The sequence below is a fragment of the Equus asinus genome, chromosome 6 (assembly GCF_041296235.1).
Source record: "Equus asinus isolate D_3611 breed Donkey chromosome 6, EquAss-T2T_v2, whole genome shotgun sequence".
NCBI lineage: Eukaryota > Metazoa > Chordata > Mammalia > Perissodactyla > Equidae > Equus > Equus asinus.
Window position 1 is genome coordinate 57,561,379 of NC_091795.1, and position 27,593 is coordinate 57,588,971.

Sequence of the window (27,593 nt, forward strand, 5' to 3'; positions counted from 1 at the left end):
GATTCCTAGAAGTGGGAGTGCTGGGTCAAAAGGTAAATGCATACGCAAGTTTGGAAGATATTGCCAATTTCCCCTCCATAGACAAATAATGTATACCAGCAATGTATGAGAGTGCTAATAGAGAAAGCTGTCAAACATTTGGCTATTTGCCAGTCTCATGGGTGAGAAATACATGTTAGTATACTTTCTGTTTGCTTTTCTCTAATGAGCAAGATGGAACATCTTTTCATACTGGTGGGAGGAATGGATCCAACTTTAATGATTTCTATGTGACTATCTAGGTGTAGTAACAACATTTATTAGAAAATCCATCTTTTCCCTACTTACTGAGATACTACCATTAATTGACACTACATTTCTATATAGTTTTTTCTTTCCCACTGGCCTGTCTTCTACTTATGCAACTGTACCAGACTTTTAATTAGAGAAGATTTGTATGTCTTGATGCCCAGCAAGACCAACTCCTCCTTATCACTCCTTTCCTTGACAATTTTTGTGGCTGTTTTCCCTTGTTTGTTCTTCCAGGTAAACTTTAAATAGTTCTTCTAGCTCCAGTAAAATACCTAACAGTATTTTTTATTGGGATTGTGCTAAATTAATTAATTTACAGAGAACTAACATCTGTACGATGTATCTTCCTGTGCAAGAATGTGGTTTGCCTCTCCTGTTGTTCAAATCTACTTTTGTCTTTCAGAAATATTTTATGATTTTCATTTATATTGTCTATCTGGTTTTTGTATGTAAATGTGAAAACTATTGATTTTGTATTAATTTTATAACTTACCACTTTACTAGTGTTTCTCTGTTTTTAGTAATTTTTTTCCCCAATGATTTCCATTGATTTACTATTGTTTTCCCAAATATACAACCATGCCATTTACAAATAGAGGTGTTTTCCATCTTCATTTCAGTTCTTAAACCTCAGTTGCTTTCTCCTGTCCAGTTGTGTCGGTTAACACTTCCAGTCTTCAGAGAGCTTCTGGATTGGTGAACACCACAAGGTGCTGGGAGAGTGGCGCACCTGGAGAAGGTATGGAAGTTCTCCACCCCTTCCCATATACCTTGCCCTATGCACCTCTTCCATTTGGCTGTTCCTGAGTTACATCCATTATAATAAATGGGTAATGGTAAGTAAAGTGCTTTCCTGAGTTCTGTGAGCCGTTCTAGCAAATTATTGAACCTGAGGTTGGGGGGGGGGGGTCGTGGGAACCCCCTATTTACAGCCAGTTAGTCAGAAGTATGACAGGCCCGGATTGAATCTGAAGTGGGGGCAGTCTTGCGTAAATAAGCTCTTAACTTGTGGGATCTGACATTAACTCCAGGTAGATAGCGTCAGAATTGAATTGAGTTGTAGGACTCCCAGCTGGTGTTAGATAATTGGTTGGTGTAGGAAAAAACCCCACGCATTTGGTGTCAGAAGTGAAGTATTGAGAGTAATGAGAAGAAAAAACAAAGTGTTGTAAGTAGTAGTAGAGTGGGAGGAAATGTGTATTTTTCTTCCTATTACTTAGTGTTGGCTGTTTTGGATTGATTTTCCCAGGTGTGTTTGGTGTGTGCCATTTGAATATATAGACTAAAGGTTTTTTAAAAATTTATAATTTTTAGTCTTTTCTCAATTCCATTTTTTCACCCCCTTCTTTAGTGACTCCCATTGTGTGTATTTTTGATCTACTTTGTCTACCTTCTATAGCTATCACTTTCTTTCAAATTATTAATTTTTCATTTCCTTTTGAAGTAAGATTTCTTTTTCCTTTGCATGTCTTATTTCTCTTAAAGTATTATTGACTGTGTATATTCACTGTTGTGTTCCTTCTGGTTTAGTCCTTATTTCTGAAATGATAGGGCTTTTTTCTGTTAAATTATTTTCTAATTTTTTTCTTCTCTCTTGTCTAACCTCCAGTCTTCTCATTTGAGTTTTTCTAATTCTGGTTTAAGTTGTTCTTCAATCTTCTATCATCATCTTAATTTCTTTTAACTTGTTTTGAAATGTGAGGTGATAATTCTCATCTGTTTGTGGACATGTCTCTCTGGCATGCTTTTATTATCTGTAGGGATGCTATTCTTATTCTGTTTTATATTTATTTTTTATAAGATCCCACTCTTTTCTGTTGCTTTTTCTGATAAATAGATATTTTCTATTGTACTGTTTTAATTCCTTTGTCATTCCTTTTACTATATATTTTTGAGTTTTCTTCTTAGTCATTGCCCTGGAGATTACAATTAACATCATAATTTTTAACAATTTAGTTCAGATTAATACCAACTTAATTTCAATATTATACAAAACTTTTACTCCTATGCAGCTCTATTTCCCCCTCCTTTGTGCTATTATTGTCACACAAATTGAATCTTTATACATTGTGTGCTCATCAATGCAGATTTATAATTAATGTTTTATTCAATTTTTTAATCAGATAGGAGAAAAATAGAATTACAAACAAAAAATACATTTATACTGTCTTCTATATTTAACTATGTAGTTACCTTTACCAGTGCTCTTTATTGCTTTGTGTGGATTCATTTCAGCTGGAAGGATTTCTTTTAGTATTTCTTACAGGGCAAATCTCCTGGCAACAATTCCTCTCAGTTTTGGTTTATCTGGGAATGCCTTAATTTCTCCTTCGTTTTTGAAGGATAGTTTTGCTAGGTATAGAGTTTTTGGCTTATAGTTTTTTCTTCAGCAACTTGAATATGTCATCCCACTACCTTCTGGCTCCATGATTTCTTATGAGAAATCAGCTGTTAATATTATTGAGGATCCCTTTTATGAGATGAGTCCCTTCTCTGGCTGCTTTCAAGATTCGCTCTTTGTCTTCATCTTTCAGCAGTTTGATTGTGATGTTTCCAGGTGTGGCTCTCTTTGAGTTTATCTGACTTGAATTTCATTGAGTTTCTTGGATGTGTAGATTAATGTTTTGTGCTAAATTGAGAAGGTTTGGGCCATTATTTCTTCAAATATTCTTTCTGTCCCTTTTTCTCTTTCTTCTCCTTCTGGGGCTCCCATTATGCATGTTATGGGTTGAATTATGTCCCCTGCAAATTCACATGTTGGAGTTCTAACTCCCAGTACTCAGAATGTGACCTTATTTGGAAATAGGGTTGTTGAAGATGCAATTAATTAAGGTGAGGTCACTAGGGTGGGCCTTAATCCAATATGACTAGAGTCCTTATAAAAAGGGAACAGTAGGACATAGAGATAGACATAAAAGAGGGAAGACAATGAGAAGAGACACAGAGAGAACACAGCCCTTTACAAGCCAAGCAGAGAGGCCTGGAACAGAGCTTTCTCTCACTGCCTTCAGAAGGAACAAATCCTACTTACACCTTGATCTCAGACTTCTAGCCTCCAGAACTGTAAGACAATACATTTCTGTTGTCTAAGCCACTCAGTTTGTGGTACTTTGTTATAGCAGCAAACTAATACAACAGGGATGTTGGTATACTTAATGATGTCCCACATGTCTCTGAGGCTCTGTCCTTTTTTTTTTTCCAATCCTTTTTCTTTCTGTTCCTCAGGCTGGCCAATCTCAATTCACCTATTATTTTCTTTTTTTTCTTTGATTCTTTTTTCTGCCTGCTCCAATCAGCTCTTGAACCTTTCTAGTGATTTTTTCATTTCATTATTATGCTTTTCAACTTAGAATTTCTATTCAGCTCTTTTTTAGATTTCTTTCTCTTTAATGATATTACTTATTTGGTGAGACATTGTTCTCATACTTTCCTTTAGTTTTTTAGCCATGTTTTCCTTTAATTCTTTGACCACATTTAAAATATTTATTTAAAGTCTTTATCTAATAAGTCCAACATCTGGGCTTCCTTAGGGACAGTTTCTATTGATTGCCTGTTTTTTTTCTGTGTTAGGCCATAAAAACAGCGTAACAGATCTTGGCAGGTCTCAATTTTTGTTGAAAACTAAACATTTAAATTATATAATGTGGTTCTGGAAATCAAATTCTCCCTTCTCTCCAGAGTTTGTTTTTGTTGCTGCTTGTTGTAATTGTTTCTTTTTCTAGTGACTTTTCTAAACTAATTTTGTAAAGTCTGTATTCTTTATTTTATGTGGCCACTAAAGTGTCTGCTTGGTTAGCTTAGTGGTTAGCTAGTGATCGAAAAGAGATTTTTTGATCACCTGGAACCAATAAGCCTTCTAGTCTTTGCTGACAGGCTGTGTGAGCATATTGGGGCATACTTTCAAAACTCATCCATGCGGTAACAACTCTGCATTAGCCTTCACTTCCTGCTGCACAGAGCATCAGCTGCAGATGAAAGATTAGAACCTTTCAGGTCTTTCCTGAGCATGCACACAGCCATGAGCATGTGTACAACCTTATACATATGCATGGCTTTCTAGATTCCCAGCAATATGTCAGAGCTTTTCAAAGTCTCTTTGGATGTGTCATTCCCCAGAATTTCCCTTTAAGCTTTTTGGTTAGTCTATTGTTTGCCCAACTTTTATCCACCATCTCAGGCAGTTTCAAAGTTAAACACTTGCTTGTAATTGTTTTTGACAAGCACCCTCTAATGCAAAGGCTTTTTACAGTGGGGGAGCCCTGAGTCAGGTCAAACACAGAGCCTTGCAAGTGAGGTCTTTCAGGGAACCATGGGATAGGTCAAACAATGACAATTCTTTGGAAATAAGGCTTTGAAAGAGCTTCAGTCTTATTCTGCTTCTCCTGGTTGTTGCCAGGCTGGTGGATTTCACCAGGAATGTGGGCTGTTATTTCTCAGGGCTACTGCAGAGCTGGAGAGTGTGTGATGGGATTAGGGCAAGTCAAAAATGCCACAAAGCTCACTGTTCTTACTGAGATTCAGCCATTTTTCTTGAATAAATGTACCCCATGCTCCTACAAGCATTTTGCTAATCTTCAAAGTTTTAAAAAAGTTGATTCTGATTATTGTTGTCAGTTTTATCCTTGCTTTTATGGAGGAGAAAATTCCATACTCCCAGGAATAAAACTGATTCCTAACTAAAGAACTGGCAGCACATACCATATTCATAATAGTTATGGACCAGTGACTTCTGTGTGCCTCTGATTTTCCTTCTTTTAAACAGCAATGATCTTATCCCTTTTTAACTGTTGCATATTGGGTTTATGGGTGGCAGATAACTTGTCTCTTTAGTTTACAAGACTTCAGACCAAGAGGAGCTGAACTCAAGGAGTTGAACTTGAGGAATTGCATCTGAGGAACTTCATCTGTAATTGGGGCTGGTTTATATAATGAGATACTTGCCCTCAAGCCTGAGCTTATTGTCATAATTGACAAATGTTTGGGAGGGGCCTCAGAAGGAGAACAGTATGATTTGCATGTGGGAGGAATGTAAATAATTTTTGGTCACAGAGTGAGCTCTAAGTTCTTTGACATTCCTCCCATCAAAAAGAGGAGTCTTGAATATGAATTGGCCTTAGTGTCTTTCTTCTAACTAACAGAATGTATTAGGAAGTGATAACAAGAGGCTAGGTTATAAGACAAGACAGCTTTTATGCTGTGCTTGCTTGCCTTTGCTTTTTCTCACTCTCTCTCTTTCCTCTCACCCTTGGAACCTTGCTGCCATATTGTGAGCAAGCCAAAGCCACATATAGAGGGCCACATGTAGGTGTTCTGGCCAACAGCTGTGGCAAAGTTTCATCCAACAGCCAAAATCAACCAATAGACATATGAGTTAACAAATCTTCACATGACCCCAACCTTCAACCTTTGAACTACTCTGTCAGACACCAAGTGGAATAGATTTGATCTATCCACACTAATCTCTACCCAAATTGCATATTTGTGAGCAAAATAAATGCTGTCATTTTAATCTGCTAAATTGGGGTGATTTTTGAAGCAACCATACCTAGCACCAAGTACCCATCACCCAATTCAACCCATAGTCAACATTGTTTCAGTAATACCCCTACCTATTTCCCTAACTAGTTTGAAGCAGATTCCAGACTTCATGCTTTTTCTTTCATTCTTATATACATATATACACAAACACTCCTTTTAAACAACATAAACACATACCTTTATCACATCTAACAATTCCTTAATATTGTTAAATATCTAGTCAATGTTCAACTTTCCCTCATTGTCTCACAAATTTTTTAATAACTTATTTGTTTGGATCAGGGTCCAGTTAAATTGCATATATTGTAATCAGTTAATGTGTTTTTAAATTTCTCTTTTGGAATCTAAAAGCCTTCCCAAAATTTTAAAGGGCCTACTTTGTACAAGGCTTTAGGAAGTTTGTAGAGGAGATAGATAGCCTTTAATTACTTAGTAGGAAAGAGAAATGCATACACAAAGACTATGAAACAAAGTATAATATGATAAGAGTTGGATGAATAAAGTGTTGGGAGATTTGAGAAAAGAAACAGAATACTTTTATCATCTTCATGCTGTAGTGGCTGTGGTGTTCAGAGAGGTCTATGCAGAGCAGAAAACAGACAAAAATAAAGATTGGAAACATCCACCAATTTCCAAAGGACTTCACAGATGTCAAAACTAGCAAGCCAAAGGAGTAAAAATATCTGTTTTTTCATGATTTCCCTTAGAACAACTTCACTTGAGATTATTATTGATTCTTGCGGCCAATTTGAGTTTTAATTCTCACAGTCTTTAGTTCTTCATCTGCAAAAGCTCCTAAGACAATTTGCATCACAAACTCTCAGAATTACTGAGGAGTCAGTTAAAATTCAGATTATACTCTGGGGGAAGTGGATGTGAGAGCAGTTTTACCATAACAAGAGTAACCATAAATATTTTAAGTGTGATTCAGACAGAGAGGCGAAAACTTCAGCAGAAGGAATTTTTGCCCATTCAATACAGTGGTGCAGTTTGTTGGGCAATACCAGATCAGAATTAAGTTCTACTGTTCCTATTTGCAAAAATTGCAAATAATACTGTCTTGACAATCCTTTGACTCTCTCTCTAGAATATTTATAAATCTAAATGAGATGCTTTTAACTGGTTCAGAGGGCAGTTTATTCATACTGTCCTATTTTAATCCCCTAAAGACCCACTGTAAGAAATTGGGGATATTTATGACCTGTGACTAATACCCAGTAATCGTGATGGACAATGACTTTAGTCATTTAAGAGCTACTTGAGGAAGGAGAAAGACCTTCAATGATCAGTAGGGCATTTTTAAAATCTAATAAACTGCTATTACTGCTTCAGTAATAAAAATATAATGGCTTGTTAGACATAAAAATTGCATGAAATTTATTTAAAGACAATTTTGGGGTCAGAATGGGAGATTTACACATGTAATTATCCTGTTGATCAAGGTGAAAATGAATAAGTTGCTTTTAGTAAAAAATGCAAGAGGGCATGCTTACTTTATTCTTTTTATATACTATGAGCCTTGGGAAGACTTAGATATTGGTAGTGGCTGCAATTTCAGAGTAATTATTGTGTGGTGGTAGTTTTTCTTTTCATATCACTCAAATAAGGGAGCTTTGGAGGGATTTGGAGGGGAAGAGGTGGGTGCAGAACTCTAGAAAACACTGGAATCAAATGACCATTTCTTGACAAGCCTAGGTAATAGCATGTCCAGGGGTGATTTGAATAGTCAGAACCTCTTTCTAGTATCTTTGAGGCCAAAAATGAATAGTCGCAGGATCTGGGGCAGCCCATACACTTGCTGGCTGGCACCTTAATTTCGTCTAAAGGACAGAATTTTGCTGACCCATTAATTTGTTCTCTTCACTTTTCTAATGTCATATCTACCATCCAAAAACAGTGAATTGCTAAGCTACCCCAAAGTTGCTATTTTCTTTTTCATATGTTATTCAGTATAAATAACTTCTCTATTTGTATTAGTTATTTATTGCTGCATCACAAATTACCACAAACTTACTGCCTTAAAACAATACACATTTTTTATCTCATAATTTCTGTGGGTCTGGAATCTGGGCACAGATTAGCTGGGTTCTTTGCTTCACTTTTCCTTTCCTTAATGCAACTCCTTTGTGTGAGTTTGTTATCACGGTGTCAGCCAGGGCTAGGGTCTCATCTGATAGCTTGACTGGAGAAGGATCTGCTTCCAAGCTCATGGGATTGTTGGCAAGATTTAGTTCCTTGCAGCCTGTTGAACTGATGGCCTCAGTTTCTTGCTGGCTGTTGGCCAGAGAGCACTTTAAATCTTAGTTAGCTGTTGGCCAGAGATCACTTTAAATCTTAGTTAACTGTTGGCCAGAAGCCACACTCAGTTCCTTATCACATGGATCTCCATGGATCTCCCTAACATGGCTGCGTGCTTCATCAAAGTGTGCAAGGCAAGAAGGAAATAGAGAGAGTCTAGTAGCAAGACAGAAGTCACTGTTATGTAACTTAATAGTGAGTATGACAACCTTTGCCATCTTCTATTGTTTAGAAGCAAGTCACAGGTCATGTCCACATTAAATGGGAGGAAATTATACAAGACGTGAATACCAGGAGGTGAAGACAATTGGAGGCTATTTTAGAGTCTGTCTGCCGCAATATTATTTTATTAATATTAAAAGGCATGTTCTTTTAGAAAATGTAAGTGGTATGGGTAAGTTAAAAAAAATCCTACGATCCCACTACCCAGAGATAAAAACCATTATTTCAGTACCTATCCTTCCAGTCTTTTTTTTTCTATTTTATATATTATTAAATTAATAAAAATGTGGTCATAACTTGATACACTCTTGTATCATCTGTCTATCTCATGTAATTCCTTAAACATTCTTGCAAGCTAGTAAATAATCTTGTATACCACTTTAAATGGCTGCATAAATTTATCCTATAATTAGACCATGCTTTATTTAACCCAGAGGTTGGCAAACTTTTTATGTAAAGGTAAAAGACAGTAAATATTTTAGGCTTTAGGGGTCATACAGTTTGTTGTAGCTACCCAACTCTACCATTAGAGTGTGAAAGCAGCCATAGGCAATATGTCAATGAGTTTGGGTGTGTCTGTTTCCAGTAAAACTTTATTTACGACACAAACTTGAATTTCATATAATTCTTGTGTGTCATGAAATATTATTATTATTTTGATTTATTTCAATCATTTAAAAATATTGAAACTATTCTTAGGTTGCAGACCAGATGAAAAAAGTGGTGGGTTGGATTTGGTCTGTGGGTCATAGTTTAGTTTATCCTATTATTTCTAGATAGATATTCAGTAGTTCCATATTTTTAGTATTATGATTAATGCTGAGATTAACATCTTGGTAACTAAGTCAATGTGGCTGTTTATGATTACTTACTAAGAGGACAAATTCTTAAAAGTAGAATTATTAGGACAAAGATTATGCACATAAAACTTAGTATATATTGATAAATTATCCTCTGCAAAGGTGGTGTCAAGTTTATACTCCTACCAAAGTGTATGGGTGTGCTTATTTTTCTGTGTCCTCTCCAACAGTAGATATTATCTTTTTAGGAATCTTTGCCAATTTGATAGGTTAAAAAATGTCAAATATTTCCCTTTTCAAAAAGTTTATATTTTAAATTAACATTTTAAAAATGTGTTTCAAATCTGTGGTTTCTTGCTTTCTGACTTTGGATCTAGGTGTCCTAAGATAACTTGCCCAGCTGAAATGACAGGCATAGTCAGGCTGAGAGCTAGTTGACTATTAAGAATCAATAATATTGTGCTAGTTCCTGTTACAGGAGATTATTGATTAGAAGACTGGTAAAGCCTCTGCCTATTTGAGCCATTGGCATTATATCACCAGAAAAAACAAGTTGGCAATATAGACATTTTGTAGTATTTAAGGTACAGAGTTGATTGTACCCAAGAAGAAAATATGCTAATAACTTTGGGCCACTTTGAGAAATGGACAAAACGAAAATTAAAAAACTTTAATCTATTATCTATATCCATATCCATATTAATATTTATGTGTATCTATCACAATTTGATTTCTCTTTTCTTCCTAAAACTCAGATATCATCATGTCACTCCTCTTTTAAAATCTTTTCTGAAATTAGACTCCTTAGCATGGTGTTAAGATACAATAAGATCTATCCTTAACTTATTAATCCCGTGTAATGCTGTCTTCGCATAAGAAATAATAAAACGATAATAGCAAGTAGTGTTTATTAAGCCTTAAGCTATATACCAGATATGGTGGTAAGTGCTTGAGATAGATATTATTATTCTTACTGTTTTAAAGTTGGGAAAATAGGTTTAGAGAATGTAGGTAGCTTGCCCAAGATCAAACAGTAAGCAGTTTTTCCCCTTCTAGCCTCACTATCCTAAAAAATTTATTCTTTGTTAATGTGAAGTCCTCAGTTGACTGTTCTGTCTGCCAGAGTCTGGCAGCATCTCAGAGGAAAGATGTTTTCTCCTCTCTGACTTGGAGGAGGTTTAAGAGTTCCAGTTGCTTCAGCTCTCTGTTTATTTCAGATAACAGTAATGGAGATGAACTTTGGAGCAACATGCTAATTCCCCTCTTCTGGACACTTGGAGCATATTGGAATGCCCAAGAAGGGAAACAAAGCTCCCTACAGAATTTTCCGTTGGATAATAAAATTCTTGAGCAGCTTGCTTTGAGTTGATGATCTTTGGCAGTGTATATATTTTATTTTTATATTCCATGTCAAAATATAGCAGTAATAATTCAGGGCAGAAGGGACGATAATAGATTGTCAACTATTATTACCTTTAATGAAATGAAAGCCTCATTGGAAAATGATGGGGAATTAATGACTTAAGCAAGAAGCCAAAATCCCTACACCCTGCATAAAAGAAATGGCAGGAACATCTCTCTCCCTTCTCAACAACTTTTCTCCCTCTGGCTTAGAGGAAGTGATTTGGAAGCTGAAGAAATGCCCAAGTTTATTAGGGAGAATAATGTGGCTATACCAAGTTCTGGGAATCCCTAGTCCCTGTGTTGTATGTGAAGTAACCGTGAGCTCCATTGAAGTGCCAGTGCAGCACAGTGTACGAGGTTGCCAGTGGCAATGCTTGGCATCTAAAGGACAATTCTATGCTCATTATTAGAAAGTCCTAACTTAAATAGCTAGTACAGCATCTCTGGTCTCTGAGTCCCCTTCCCACCAGGCAGAGGACATTCCCTTAAAAGGATCGCCAGAGGGGCCTTATCACTTTCAATCATTTTCTCACACTACATTTTACCCAGGATGTTCCTCAAGCGGCTCATATGTGAACAGTGTCTGAAATTCCACTTATGACCTAGTTCAGGAAAACCTGGCAAAGGAACTATGATGGTGCTTATTTTTTTTCACCAACCAAACTATGCGGAAGTATATGATTCATTCATTATTCTTTGTCACTAAATGTACAGAAGCAAAAAAATATATCTCAAGTTTTGTCCTCTCTCCTCTTTTCATTCCATTTGTTGAGAGAAGAGTACCCTTGCCAGATTGGTGAGTTTCTCAGCTCCCTCCATAGCTAAAGCTACTGGCACCTCCTAAAAAGAAAGGCACAGCAGCAGCCTTCTCACAAGCAGAGATTTTTGCAGATGTGTTCCTCTCTACTGGCCTCTAAGGACCCTGGATCTCATTTGGTTCTGTTGGCTCACTCTCAGATGCTTGGTCTTCACCCCTAGCCTCTTTGGATCATGACTCAGGTGAATGGTCTGCCTGGGTTTTGCTTTGACTCCTTCCCAAAATGCTGCCTCTCACTGTAGCCTATGGGTAAGTGACAGACCTCTCTGTGCCCAGGCTCCTGGGTTTACCCACAAGGCTCAGACCTCAGTCCCTTGGGCCTCCACTTGCTTGGGAAAGAGGATACTGAGTTCAAAACAATATTGAAGGTAATTAGGGCAGGGGTGATTGAGAGGAGTATCAAGAATTAGGAGGCAATGTTTCCTACTCTCCAGAATTTACAGTCAGGAAAGGTAGATAAGAGGCACACTGGAAAGATAATTTATGATTCAGATAATATGATTCATAGGACATTATAGGATGGCTGTGAAGGTCATTCAATAAATATTTACTGTGCATTTACTTGCACAGTATGTTTTTCACTGACTGTATAGTACCATATAGTACCAATAAATTATTATTGGGTATAGTTGGTCTTTTTTTTCCGGGGGTGGGGGGAAGGTTAGCCCTGAGCTAACATCTGCTGCCAATCCTCCTCTTTTTGCTGAGGAAAACTGGCCCTGAGCTAACATCCGTGCCCATCCTCCTCTACTTTATATGTAGGATGCTTACCACAGCATAGCTTGCCAAGTGGTGCCATGTCCACACCGGGATCCCAACCGAGGAACCCTGGGCCACTGAAGTGGAACGTGCGAACTTAACCTCTGCACCACCAGGCTGGGCCCTGGGTGTAGTTGGGAGAGAATATGTTTTTTTATTCCAACATTGGGTTAGTATATGTCATAAGAGGTATATTTACATTAGTGAAATTGACTAACATATGCTTACTTCTAAAGTTATACTTAATTTTTTATATTTAGTTTTGTAATATAATGTTTCAATATACCCTATATATACCCAGCATACCGAATAAAAAAGCTCAAATTAACCATTTGGGGTTTTTTGTTTTTTCGTTTCATTACTTAGACAATAAATTATGCAATACTGAATTTGCTTTAAACTTGAATGATTCAGAAGGCACATTGTAGGCTTGCATAGCCTCAGGGCAGATCGAATGAGGCTGTAGACACATTGGAATATAGATGCATTACCCAGATGTAAGTGGATTTGTGGTAAATATGGTATTGGACGGATGGGAAGTCAAAGTACCTGGTGACAGGGAATTGCAATGAACAGAATGCTGAGTTTATCCAAGGTTTAACTTTATGTAGGGCTGGAAAGCATATGATCCAGCACAACTAGGGAAAAGTACAACTTGTATCGAATACTTGTATTCAGTACAAATGTATTGAATGTAAGCTATATATAAAACACGTGGCCCTGCTGACAAGGTGCACAGTAGGCCCTTCAAAGGGCCTGGAGCATAGTAACTGTTCTCCAAGTTTTCAATGCGCTGAAGAAATACGACAAGGACCCAAGTAGGCAGGAGAGGAAGAGGTAAAGTGTGAGGGTCGTGGGAGGATGCACCTCTTTTGGGAACTGGATAGCCTAAAGGAAGGAAAACTTCCAGAAGAAAGGGAAAAGTTGCAAATTAACTTGTTTTCTAGGATGTAATCCTATTCTGGTCCTCGTGAAGCAAACATGTCCACTTAATGGTATAGAGGCTGAGATAGAATTATGTTCAGTGACTAAAGTGCACCATTTATTTCTCAGGTTCATAGCCGTTTTGGACAGCAGCATAGTGCTTGAGTGTTCTGGAGCCTTGTTTAAGTGTTTTGTGTAGAGTGTGGTGTGTTGAAAAGTTTGGGAATCCAAGATGAGGGGAGGAAGGTGGAAGCTTTCCATGGGTTTGTTCTTTCCTGCCCACACAGCAGGCCCAGACGTTAGAGTCAAAGGGGTCCAGATTCTCATCTTGCCTCTACCGCTCACTTGCCATGGTTCCTTAGGAAGGTCATCTACTAGCTATAAACTGGTCTTAGTAAAAGCGTCTGCCCAACCGCTGCTGTTTCACACCAAGGTTGCAGTTTGATTCCTACTGGATTCATGAACAGAAGCGGAAAAAGGTCATTTGATCTCCAGCAACCACATTTCTCTCCATTGACGTGGATAAGTGAGAGTTGAGTGTAGACCAAAGAACAAAGAAGACCAGTCCTGGGAGTTGATAGGTTTTCTTTCTTTGGGTGCTTTATCCAAGCTTCCATTGTTCTCCCTTGGCTCTGTCAGGAAAAGGGAAAGGGGACAGTTTCCTCATTCCATTTATTATATCATATTTGCCAACGCCTAAGAGCCATTTCCCTACTCCTACCCACCTCCCAATGTAGTTAAAAGTTAACTGTGTCCAGTACCCCCACCTTACAAAAATACTGCAGCAAAAGATAGGATTTCACCTCTAATCTGTACTCTCAACAAAAGTAGCAACATTCAGGGCCACACAGCTGATCAAAACTGTCTGGATTATTCCACCAAAAATTTCAGTTTAAATATTTTGCTAGTACAACTCTAACTATGTGCTAGTATTTGCTGATACCAATAAATTTCTTTTGGCTATTTTATACCTTTTTTCCCCCAGAGTTAGTACTCTAGTATAAAATATACTGTATTTTCATGAAGAAAGTTATTTTTCCCTTGTAGAACCACTATAAAGTATTTTTAAATATAGGTATGTTGAAAGTACTTGAATGTTTTTCCCCAGGGAAATTTCTTTGTAAATGGGGTATATCTTTGTAATTTGTAAGTTGTAGCTTGAATGTTTCTTCGTAATTGGGTCTTTGTTATACATGTGTGCATCTGCTATGGAGGTAAATAGGGTACCAGGGTTGGCAAAGATCTGTGTTGGGAGAGGCAGTTTTGTACATGCAGTCTTTGGGCACCCACTTGGCTGCATAAGAAAGGACCTTGGGCTTAGAATACTTTCTTACCAAGAGATAAGGAGTCCACACAGCCTGTGCCAGCCTTCTCACCTTGTGTGGGACTATCTTTCCCTGTTTCATGCTCAAGGAATATTCTTTTGTCTCTGCTTAAAGAGTGTGCATCATATAGCACCTGGCCAACTCCACTGTTATATCTGTTCTCCATGGGGAGGGAACAGGGTCTTTTTTCTGCAGCCCAAGGGAATGTGTATAGGCAAATTTCCCTGCGTTGGCCTCTGGTAGAGACTTGCTGGCCATGGGGGACGGACGCCCACTATTGTAGCTGATCTTGTGCTGTCTCTTCTCTATGTAAGTAAAACATTGTTCTTTCCAGGACTTGAGTGCACTGCGTTTTTCTTGGCTCCTTTAATACTAAGATGAAGTGGGCAGAAGTGTTTAGAGTCCTGCCCTGGGATTGCACAGTAATCTGCTGGACAATCTGAGATTGAACTGGAAGAGCGCAGGAGATTTATCTGAGGTTAGCTTGCTGGTATGGACTGAATGTTTGTGTTGTCATCTCTCCCTCTCTCCTAACCCCCCAATTCGTATGTTGAAGTTCTAATCTCCAATGTGATGGTATTTGGAGGTTGGTACCTTAGGAGATAATTAGGTTTAGATAATGTCATAAGAGTGGGGGCCCCATGAGGAATTAGTGCCCTTATAAGAAAAGGAAGAGACCAGAGCCCTCGCTCTCTCTGCATGTGAAGATACAGCAAGGAGGCCAGGAAGAGAGTCCTCACCAAGAACTGAATCTGCTGGCACCTTGATCTTGAACTTCCCAGCCTCCAAAACTGTAAGAAATAGATGTTGTTTAAGTCACCCAGTCTATGATATTTTGTTATAGCAGCCTGAGCTGACTAAGACACACACTCTCTCTCTGTTCTGCTACCCTCTGCTCTGATGCCTGGTTATGTGTGTGGGTATATATGTAATTGACAAAAATAAAATCTTTTGTATGTCATTATTTTAAAATGATGGATTAGAGCCACTGATTTATTTAATTCAATCAGGCCTGAAGGAAAATGAGTGAGACAAAGAGACTTAAGGTTCTTCCTGTGAACAAAGGAATGAAGGAATTTTCTGTGGTGTTTATAGACACCAGGTTGAATACAGTTTCCTATGATGACCAATTAGTATGTTTGAGATTAATGGTTACATTCCACAGGAGATAACATTATAGTTTTGAAGTCTTGATATCTTAAGGGGACATATTACAAATAATCTAGCAAGGACACATTTCTTTTGGTTACAAAATACTAAGTAGGATAGTTATAGATATGGAACAGGTATATAAATCTACCCCAGGGTGGTTTAGGATTCCTATCCTTGTGAATGTTCCCAGTCTTTGTCTTTCTCAAAGAAGTTCTTCTAATGATTATACCACCAGAATCTTGTCTCTACACTACACAGGTAACAACTACCACTGATCTTAACAACTGTTTGTATAATGGACCAGGGATTGAACCAAGTTGCAGGAATTCAGAAAGTTCTTGTCCTCGCTATTTGTTTACATTGTTTTTGTAACCTTGAACATGTCACCTAATGCTTCATTCTTACTTGAAAAACCAGAAGTTGTGCTTCACAGGGGTTTTTTGAAGACTTAATAATCATAAATTACTTTGAAAAATGAAGTGTTAAATAAATGTTGAAGCACACATGTACGGATGTTTATTTTAGAACTCAATTCTATTTGGTCATTATTTCACAACATGATTTTACACTTTCCTCTGGGCCACGTCTTTCCTTTATTCTGAACAAAGCTTCATGCCAACTTTCTAAAATCCTTATTTTGCCAAATTAAAGATTTTGTAAAGAGTGTACACTAGTGTACTGTAGTTGTTTTGAAGGTTAAAAAGGTACAAATTTATTATGAGTACTGATTTAATAAGAGATAATCTTTTACTAAGTAAATGCAGGTTCTCAAATGCCCAGTTTCTCACCAAGGAAGCATTTTTCTCCCAGTAATTTGTTCTTTTGCCAAAATCCTCTATAGTTCTTCAATATTGTGTCGCCAAAACATAGTAAGCTGCTGCCAGCTAAATCTGACTTTTTGCTCCAAAATATTCTTGAGCTTTTCCTGACTTATTTCTCTTCAGTTTTAACTATTCTCCAGTTGGGCTAGGCTACTCGCTCCTCTCCGTGCGTGTATGGCACCTGAGGTCACCCCATTTCCCTTCTTTGGAATGTTTCCCTGCTCTCCTCTCTTATCTGAGGGTGTCCTCTTCTGCATAGCACAACTCACGGCTGCCCTGACCTCAGTCCCTCCAGGCGGACTTGTCCTTTTGAGTCCCTTTTCTTTCCTTCATCCGTCCTCCTCCCATTTTTGTTTTTCTTAAGAATGGATTGGAGGATCCATTTGGGTGCAACTCTATTTTATAATTCTTTTGCATCTCCTCAATTTCTAAATATAGTAAACCCATGTATGATTAGTTGGTGGGTGTTGTGGATAAACTACTTGATTCTATCTTCTAGTATTGGAAATAATGTTTAATATTTACCTAATGAGATGATTTCAGGCAAGTTGTATAAGAATATCAAACCATGACCAAAAGATAAGACAGATTAGCTTTTTAAATGGTTATCTCTGGTGAAATTAATGTGTGAATTTAAATTTTGAAATGCTCAATAGAAAAGAGGCCAAAAAATTGCATGTGTTTATTAGTGGCATAAATTTCTTCTTTAGTAGCATCTTTAAGCAGTTAAGAAATGAAAAATCACTAACACAACGTAATTTTTAATGCAATTAAAAAGCAGGAATTGTAGCCCTGAAGAGGCTAGTTCTATTTTGGCAGACAATTGTAAACTTAAATATGAACTTCTCTTTAGCTGTTTGCTTATTTATGCAAGTATTTCTTCATGAATTTACCATTTCTTGAATATGTTATTTCATTCACTCAATAGTTTTGCATTCACTGAAGGCTAAAACAGATCACTAGTAAACAAATTAGTAAAATGATTATTCTACAGGAAATAAGTAGGGGACAGATATCATGAGTCAGGCAAAGAGCATTTTAGAGGAAAGGAATAGTAAGCACAAAGCCCTGGAGTTAGAAGAGCTTCAGGGATGGAAAGGAGACCAGTGTGGTGGTCCGCTGTGGGGGAGAGCAAGAAGGAAAAGAGGCGAAGTTGAGGTGGGGGCCAGAAGCCAGATTAAGCAAGGCCTGATAGGCTGCAAGAGGAGTTTGGGTTTTATTTTAAGGGCAATGGAAACCTTTGAAAGGTCTGAGGTGGAGTAGTAACATGATTGGATTACATTTTCAAAAGGATCCCAGTCTGCTGTGGGAAGAATGACAAGAGCAGAAGGAAAAGACCAGTCAAGAGGTTGGTGCCATGATGGCTTGGGCCAGGGTGTCGGCAGTGGAGATGGAGAGGAGTGTATGGTTTTGGATAAATTTGGAGGTGGGACCTACAGGAGGTGGTGATGGGTAGGATGTAGATTGTGAGGTAAGAATGAATCCCATGACTTTTCATTTATATTCACCCTTTCCCCCAAACGAAGTCTTTCAGATCTTAAAGAAACATAACAAAAGGAATATGGACAGAAAGAATAACAAAGGAATATGGAAAAAATGCATTCGTGGCTTTAAAAAATATTGTGAAGTTTTTGTTTAGAATTCTGAACACTTGGTCTTACAGTGGCTTTTGGCCAAAGGGAACAAAATTATAACGTGCATACTGGTTGCATAAATGGCCAGATTGTGGGATCATTTGGAAAAGTATATTGAAAAATGTTTCTGTCTCTTGAACCGCTTCCGGTTGTGATATAAATTCTACCAGTCCAACTAATTTTATATGCACAGAAAGTGGTACAACTCCATGGGAAATATAAATTTTTCATTGACCAGCAGCTTGTAACTGCTTTAAGTGTAATTACACATTTTTCATTTAAGATCAATTTCACAAAATCGTTTTTATGACCTAAGGCTGCCTTCTTAATAATTGGGTGCAGCTAATTTATTAGGGTTTGCATGTGCTGGTATTGGTATCTTTCTTGCCTGGGTTTAATAGAAACAGGCTCCACATGGATCTGGAAAAGACACTCTGATTTCAAATTTATTTCCCTTGTGCCAATCCAGTGAACCTTCTTTTGTTTCTCAGCATATAGAGTTCTGTAGAAAGCCCACAATAGCCTGCTTTTAAAACAGCTCAGTAGACAAATGAGGATATTTTCCGTTTAATTCTAGGGAAGATGCCCCCTCAGAACATAATTAAATCTGATCCCTCTCACTTGAAGCAGCATGAATAATTCATTGAGTTTAGGCATAATCAGGTTCTAGGCTTTTGGAAATTTTTAGTTGATGTGCAAAGGTTATGATTTTTTTTTTTTTTATTAAAGGAAAAGATCCTATGGAGCTGTCTTCTATGCCAAGATGGAAGTGCGGAGATTCCAGTAAGAGAGTGCCGGGGTGGGGGTAGGGAGCCGTGTCACTTTATGCAGAAGGAAGTGTACTTGCTTACACACTTAATTCAGGGTGCTTATTTTAACCTGCATCTCTCTTATACAAATATGAGCAGGAGGCCTGACTTCACTGAGTGGGAGGAGTCTAGAATTAAGGGATGTTTCCTGAAGCTTGTGCTCTTTGCCTTGTGGACTATGAGGAGGAACTTGGCACTTGGGATCTTGTCCTCTGGCTCTGCTCTGACTCAGGAGTCCTAGAGAAGTAGCCAGCAAGGTTGCCCAAGGAAGGTGTGGGTGGCCTCCGACCCCAATGTCTCTATTTCCCTTTAGTAGGGACAGCTTGGTGTTTTCAGCTTTATTTCTATGAGAAGTATAGGTCTTCCCCTTTTCTCAAGGAAGCCAACGGGGCATCAGTAGCGGGTGGATGGTCCTTGCTGCATTTCTCCTGAGATATAACAGGCAAGTCAGCATCTCTGGACCTCTCAGCTGCCTCACTGGATGAGATATCTATCTATCCGTATGTATGTATGCATCTACCTGTCTATCTATCTAGAGACAGATGGCGTAGACTAACACCCAAACTCATCAGACTGTGTCCTCAAGGGAAGTCACCGGGAGCAGAGTGAGTGAATGAGGGTCCTGTCAGTCACAGCAGGGAGAGATGGTCGCTTGAAGGACTGTGTGATCTAGCAGCAGCTGAGGCCAACACTGGGCTTGTTTCCTTGGTCTAGTCCACTGGGGCTTTTGGAAGATTGATTGAGAGTTGAGACCTTGAAAATGGCTTTAAACAGTCCCTTTACAACATTAGGCTTCCCCCAACGCTTTGTGGTTAGAATGCTAGCTGTGTGGCTTTGTGACCTGTCCAGGAGTCTGTATTTACCATGTTTGTGGACCAAGCAAAGAACAGTGTGACATCCATCTAGGGCAAAGGCCATACTTGAAATAATAGAGAAGAGGCTGGTGGCTTAGGTTTGAGTCTTACTGTGAAGAGCGTCGTTTGCTAAGGAGCTTGGACTGTCTCCATAGGTAACCAGGAGGGGGCTGTTGCAGAATTTTTAAGCAGGGGAACTGCATTTCTCTGGTGTATGTTTTAGAAACATTAACATGGTTGAAATGTGTGTGGAATTGGAGAAGAAAATGGAAAGCAGAGAAACCAGTAAGAATGCTGTTATCATGCCAAGTGAGCAGGGCTACCAGTGATTTTTCAGGATTTTTCTATTGTCTTATTTGTGGGGATGCAGTTTGACGGAGCTGACTATGCAAAATGGAAGATTTCCTCTGTATTTCCATCATAGTTTAGTGAGTTATAAGGTTAATTATGCCTGTTAATGAATCAACAAATTAAAATTCTGGGATTTTTGTCATCTGGCAGAATCGCATCTCTTTATATTTGGTTCTTGGCCAAAAGGCGTGTTTTTGGTTATCTTGCTTTTCTTCTTGTAGAATTTGAGTTAGGGTCACATAAGAATGTAGCAGAATGTGATTTACTGAGAAGCACTAACGAGATGGGTCCCTGGTGCCTTGAAGGAGTTGGTTTATCCATCAAAGCTCCTAACTTACCCCCAGGCAGGAAGTTAGAATTGGGCTCACCTTCCTGGAGGGTGATGAACATGCAGGTTCTGGACCTTTGGTCAGATGCAGTGTGAGAATTGTTATTTACTGAGCCTGTTAAAAAGAGATTCATTTTTCCTCCCCAGCACCTACCTCATCACAATTCCTGGGATTGCCTGGGCGTGGTCTGAGTTAGCTCAGGGCTAGGTGTGTGGAGTAGCTTCTTAAACATGAGTTTGGATGGAAGAATCTGATGGAAGAATTTAGCTCTTAGCTAAAAGGAAGGGGAAACCACTATGTCTCCTTGGTGTTTCTTTCCACTCCATGAATCTCTGGTTTCTGCGGTCCTGGAGTTACAGCTTCTGGATTAATCATGATGGAAAGGGAAAGAAATAGCCCAGTTTCAACACAAGCATGGTGATTAGGAAATGGAATTTTCTTGCTCTTGGCTGAGGGTCAGCTACCAGCCTTGGCTTACTGCTAAATTGGAGATCCCACATGTAAGAGAAGGCTCACATAGGGTGTTCAGCCTAGGCCAGGGGTTGGCAAACTTTTCCTATAAGGGCCAGGTGGTAAATATTTTAGCCTTTGCAGGCCATATGGTCTCTGTCACAACTATTCAACTCTGCCGTTGTAGATAGGAAAGCAGCCACAGTCAATACTTAAATGAATTCGCATGGCTGTATACCAGTGACACTTTATTTACAAAATAGGTGGCGGCGAGATTTGGCCTGTGAGCTATATTTGCTGACTGCTGGTCTAGGCAATAACTAATATTAGAGAAGTGGCTTAAGGTGGAGAGGACTGCGTTATTAGACTATTCTACTGCATTTGTCCTCCTAGTTTTTCTTATATTTGCCTCTAGGTACCTTCCCACAAATATAACAGGAAATTATAGCACCCTCCAAACTCTGCAGCTTGTTTTATTTAAGAACTCAATGTCATGTCAAGGTGAATAAAGGAAGTGCCAAAAGTCGTTATGGGTATGCTGGCAAAAATTGTATTTCTTGATGGACTGGATCAATGCTAATCATGGGGCAGTGGCTGATCACATAAAAAGGGATATTTTACATGTATGTGAGGAATTTATATGTTTAATTCTTCTGGTTTACCCAAAAGAAGACTGGTTCTTGTCTGCATGGCTGTGAACACTTGAGTTTATCTGTTCAAGTCCATTGACTTTCCAGCTCTGGCTTTATCATGCCCAGATGTTATGATGCTGCACTGGGAACCATTAGGTGTTAGGCTCCCTTTCTATTTTTTTCCAAAGTTTAGAAAACTCATTGTATCAGACCCCTCTTATGCATTTCTTCATATTTTCTCAGTCTTGCTTGTCTCTTGCTCCAGCTCTGCAGGGCCCTGAGTAACTTCACCCAGGCACCATCTGACAGTGCCTTGCTCCCCACCTGGGGTTTTATAGTTGAACTCTGCAGTGGACTCTCAGGCCCACTCCTTCACAACCCATGAGTAGTTCACAAGTAATAGTGAACTTTTACCAAAGGGGCATGGGAGCCAGTGGATATGTTCCTTACTTTTTTGTTCCATGTGGGATGATCCTGAAATGCTGCTTATACAACTCTCAGGGATGCAGTCCTACAAATCAAGGAATCAGACACACTTAGTGGTGGCCAGTTCAATGAGGCATCAATATATTGGCTTTTGGTCCTTCGGTGCTGCACTTGGCTTGTTGCCCGCTCTTGCTCCCTGATCATACTAATTAAATAGCCACAAGTTCTCTGGCTCAGGCTCTGCTTCCTGGGGAACCCAGGCTAGGTCTCTGCTCTAGGAAGAAATAGCTCACATGCCAAAAGAATTGTAGGACCTAAAGGAACACGTTCAGGAGGGGATCCTGTGGGTGTTTGGCTGGGGTATAATGTGCAGAATAATATAAGCCTGTGGGGAGCAACCCCTCAGCTGGATTACTTAGCAGTCTGGTGGCACTAAGGATCCTATTGTTTGTGGTAAGGGAGGTGGTGATCACTCCGGCATGCAGCAGTACTGCAATTATTCAGGCTTTCTTTCACCTGCGATTCACTGGGATGCGTGCAGGTGGAAGGTGAAGTTCCAGGTCGTGTGGTAACTATGTTGATTGAGCAGTATGGGGCATAACAGTTCCGAGGATGGTGGAGTGCTGTGGCTTCTCTTAACTGTATTCTAAGTCTTAAACAGAAATGAAAAAAGGACAATAATAGGTTAGTACACTCTACTTCTAACTGATGACATGCTTTGAAAACAGAAGGCCTCTATGACAGCTCTAAAGGAGACTGTCATCTCCTGCAGCTTCAGGGGAGGCTGTGTTGAATTGTAAGGATCTTGTTGTAAGGGTGGCAGAGCTGCAAATGAGGCTTAATAAATAGCCCTGGCAAGTCTCCTGTGTCGGAGTTAAGGCCCTGAGAGGAAACAAGTGGACCCCCTCAGATGGGGACATCTGAGTGGACCCTGAAGCTTGGGATGGGGGCATTTGGTGGATGTGCCAGGGAACAGTAAATTCTCCTGAAGGCCCCTGGGTAGCGGAAGCAGCCCTGGCAGACTGTGCAATCACCTCACCTGAGGCAGATCCTTGTAAGATGATGCTTATTCTCAAGAGCTGCCCTTTCCACTCCTTCTTAATTTCAAGCTGATAAAGTATGGTCTTAGCACAGCCTAAGTGGGGAAGAAATAGCTTAGATGCCAAAGATATTGCAGGGCCTGGAGGACCTGTGTAGGAGGGGAGCTTGTGGGTGCTTGATGGGGGAGAATTTATTGACACGGGGACACTTACCTGTGACTCTGGGCTCAGTGTTCTGGCAGTAACTTCTGGAATTGGCACAGAAAGCCGGAGGGACTGCCTCTGCTTCACTTCCCTAGTGCCTCCTCTTCCCCACGTTACCGAGGATTCCACTGATGCCTGGAGGGCTTCTTTTACCGGATGGCCTCACATCTTAAGAGTTTGCCCAGAACGCAAAGTAACTGCTGGCTGATATTTGTTTTGCCTTATTTTTCTGAGTCCATAGGAGGGGAGGATGGTGTAGTCTGCCCTGCATTTTCTAACACATCCTCGTCTCAGCCTCGGCAAGGAGGCCTCCCTTCTCTGTGAACAGCCTTGGCCCGCAGCCTCGGGAGGCGTTGAGGACGTAACTCACAGCAAGCAGAATGTGGCACTGTCATGGAGGCTCAGGGTTTCCAGCTGGATGTGTGGCATCTTAGAGGTGGCAAAAATTCTGTTCCAAATCTCATCTCAGACTTGGAACCAGGTCCTAGAAATCCCTTATGACAAAGTTACAGGGTTGGTGGAAAACATGAGGAACGTCATGGCAAAGCAGGATGCCCTCTCCTTGCTCTGGCCTAGTGCCTTAGCAGAGAGACGTGCTACCCACAGCTCACGCGTGTCCCGGCTAATGTTGGTGTAAATAATTATTACTTTTCCTCCAGTAATGGTCCTTCCAGCTCATTTACCCAGCAGTAAAGACTGATTCAGCATTGTCTTTTTTTTTTAAACCAGCCTCTAGGATTTTTCTATTACTTTTCTTGATCGCGTTAGCTTCATGCTTCAGCTATTCATGCTTCTGTAACTGCATCTGCATTTTTGTCTCCAGTCCCAGGCTGGTTTCAAACAATACCATCAGTATTAGAACATTTGAAGATGAAAAAGAAAAGCTCCAAGTAGACCGAGTGGCAGAAAAAGAATGAGACATCTGGGCTGTCAATAGCTCCTACTGCTCAAACCTCCTGGTTCGCAAATGAATTTATGGTGTGTTTATTCACATATTTTCATTTGTCTTTGTCTCCTAGCCTCCTGCCTATTTTTGAGGTGATGATAAAAGATATTTTTCCCATCTTGGTTTTGGGATGAGCATCGCAAACATCACTGTGAGCATCCATCAAACAGCCCTCAGTTTCTTAGGACCTGTTGAAAAGGTGTGGACTTTGTTACTTTGAAACCTATTTGATGAAAACAAAGAAATTTGTGCTTAACCTCTCTTAGCAACTCTTCAGCTGCTTTCGTTCAAAGACTCAGTCCTGAGATTGGCTCTTGTAGTGAGAAAATTTCACCAGAGAAGAAATACATGTGGGTCTGTTGTGCTACAAGTAGACCCCAATCTCTGAGAACTATGACCACATAATTGTTTTCACCTCTATTTGGTGATAATCCCTGAGAAAAAGAAAGGATTGTGTAAGAGAAGAAGTCTATCTAAGGCATGAACAGGCCAATGCAGGGCAATGATCAAATCTTCATTCTACCGTTGTTAGCTGTGTTATACTGGGTATGTTGTTTTACCTCTCTGAGCTTCTTTCTGTCAGTTATAAAACCTTGTTGGGCTGGTGCAAGATTAAAATTAGTTAAGCAGCTCACATAAAGCACATAGCAGGTATACAGGAAATTGTTTTTATCAGGCAAGTAGACAATTTGTCTAAATGTTGCTATTTGCTCACTTAGTGTCTGTTAACTTGCAGTCTTGGATTGGGTTTGCTCAGTCCATCAAAATGGAGTTTAAAAGACCAATAAGAATCTCATGGAGAGAAAGATTAAGCAGCAGTACCGTTTTTACTATCAAAGAATGTTTTTGGATGTGCTAAGAAGATCCCCTGAAACAACATCATCAATTAGATGGACAAATCTTTAGATTAGGAACTATATCGTTGGAACACAATCAACTCGTGCGCCCGTCACAGTTATTATACAATGAACGGAAGAGTAACAACTTAGTCTGTGCCAAGTGCTTACGATCAGTCAGGCCTATTTAACATGAAGCTCTTCCCCACCATGTCCTGATGCCTCCGTCCTCTGCACTTTACCACTGTGACCTTTCACACAAGGTGAGCACAAATGCTGCCCCAGCTGCAGCCCTATTGGGTCCCCCGCCAGCCACACTGGAGCCTGAGGCAAAAGGACAAGTGTATGCCCCTAGAAACACTGATCAAAACATCCTCCCGCATTGTGAAACAGGTGGAAAAAGTTAATAAAAAGCTCTACAATAATTTTTAAAAAAGACTATTTATAAAGCCCTGCATTCCCCAATCTGTTCTCACCCCATTCCTTGTCAATTCTCATAAACCCACAGGGTGGGAACACGATGGCCCCACTGCCTGGGAACCTTGGCTGATTGGAAAGACTATTCCCATTGCAAAATAACACAGAGTAGTAAGATAACAGCAGCCTGTCTTTATTTAAAATTTTGATATTTTGTTCATCATGGATTTTTTTTGGCATTCATTTTTTAAAATACTGCCTTAAAATGTTAATTATCTTCATTACAGAGTTTTTGGATGCCTCTTCAAATTTTTGTGCTTGCGGTAAGAGCCCATGCACCTCACCCTAATCTTGGCCCTGCTTAGTTGGCGCTAAAATTCAAGGAGAGAATTGTCTTTGGTTTTTTGGGGTTCTTTTGGTGAGGAGGATTGGCCCTGAGCTAACATCTGTGCCAATCTTCCTCTCTTTTGTATATGGGATGCTACCACAGTATGTCTTGATGAGCGGCATGTAGGTCCATGCCTGGGATCCAAACCTGTCTTTGTTTTAAAAAATATCTGGCTGAGGTGAAGGTGAGGGAAGAAACTCTAAGGACGGGAATAACAAACAGTGACCATTAAACTGAACTGTAGGGCCAAAGAGAGGAATTTCTTTCATTTTGTTTTGTTTTCCTCTGAGAGGAAGAGGAAAAGGGAGAGAAAAGAGGAAGGATGGGGACACAGAGCCAGTGATGTTAAGAGCAGCTGGGCTGAGTGGGGAGCAGGGCCAAGAACACCCTCTGGGCTTATGACTGCAGATGGTTGCAAGAACAATGCTACTTATGGTTCCATTTGAAAAGGTGTGTATCTTTGTGGTATAAACCAAATTTGCCTCACTGAGATCTGCAGTAAATCATGTTAAAACCACACATGTTCTGAGTTGCAGAAATCTAAAAAGGGGCTGAGTTCATGCTTTGTGGGTGTGATGGGGAACAGATTGACTTCAGCAAGAGCCTGGAGGCAGAGGGCCCAGGAGAATCTGACCTGCTGGGAATTTGCAGAAATCATGGGGAAGTGTTTGGATCTCCACAGAGCGAGGAAGCGGTAGGGGGTTGAATCAGTCTTGTAGAAATCTTGAGGGCAGGAAAAGCCCTAAGGCCTCAATTTTGTTCTGAAAAAATGCTGGGAGAAACTCAGTAGATAAGACTCTAGAAAGGGTTATGTCCTGAATCTAGCTGATGCTCACAGGATTTCAGATTTGCCAAATGTTTTTCTGTTTTCTCTTTCTTGTCTTTAGGTCCAGGATCACTGTCTCACTCAATGCCTAACATGCATCTGGAGAATATAGTAAGTTTTCCTGCCCTTTCTGCTCCTCTTCCCTGGTATTGCCTCCTCCTCACCTCGGATGTGTCCTGCGGGGGAGATAGCAATAAGAATATTGCATGCTAAAGAAAAAGAAAAAAAGAAGAATATTGGGTGTGCTGCCTTTGTGTTCACATATGACTCAAGGGTATCAGTGCCCTGTCTGTTATATCCCAAACTGCATTCCTCCCTAACCTGGGTGAAGGGAGGCAATCAGGGGACACAGCATTCTCTAGCACCTGGCGGGGGTGGGAGGGGGGCAGGGTCTTCTCTGCCTCTGGCCATTCCAGTTCGGGATCCATGGAGAAGCAACGAAAGACTGCGCTGCAGCCTGTCTGTGGTGGAGATCTGCTGGAAGAGGGGAGTGGATGGATCCCTCCCCTTCTGGGAGTCTCCCTGCTGCTGTGGGCTGTGCTCCATAAACCTCAGAGGACTGTTAGGCAGGTTTATGAAACTTTTATTGATGGGACATGGGAATCTCAGAAGAGCAGTTCCGTGAAAGCTTTATCTTACTTGAAACTGCCCAAAGTGGGGAGGCCTTTTCAGACTTAGAACTCTGCTAGGAAGGCGTTCTCCTGGTCGATCCGCCCTTCTCTCCAGTCTCCATTCATACAGGGCACGCTCTCTTTAAGTCTCTGAGTTGGGCGCACTCACAAACCACACTCTGCAGGGTTCGGACAGCAGCTTTGCCTGCAGGGGGCCTTCCTGAATTGCAACAACGATGACGCCTCAGGCATTCTCCATAGGCTCTTCCAAGGCAATGGGGTGGCCCCTGGTCCTGTACGTGAAGGTCAACATGGGTGCTCTGAATGCAGTTCTGTTTCTCTGCCCAGAAGTTTCCATGGCTGATTTTCTTACTCGGCTCCTTAAGAAGTAAGCCACCTTACCAGGGTTAAGCATTCATTTTTCTTAGAAACAACACAGTTCGGTCTTGTAGGAGGAGGAATAGTCCTCCATCCAGCATGGCTTTGGCC

General features: G+C 40.1%; 1 long non-coding RNA gene across 1 annotated transcript; it reads left to right on the forward strand.

The window, feature by feature from the left end:
- The first annotated feature begins 904 nt into the window (after positions 1 to 904).
- On the forward strand, positions 905 to 26,704 carry LOC139045528 (uncharacterized). Its single transcript, XR_011504036.1, has 4 exons — positions 905 to 1,030; positions 24,100 to 24,225; positions 24,763 to 25,125; positions 26,555 to 26,704. It is a non-coding gene; the product is annotated as an uncharacterized lncRNA (long non-coding RNA).
- The last annotated feature ends 889 nt before the right edge of the window (positions 26,705 to 27,593 follow it).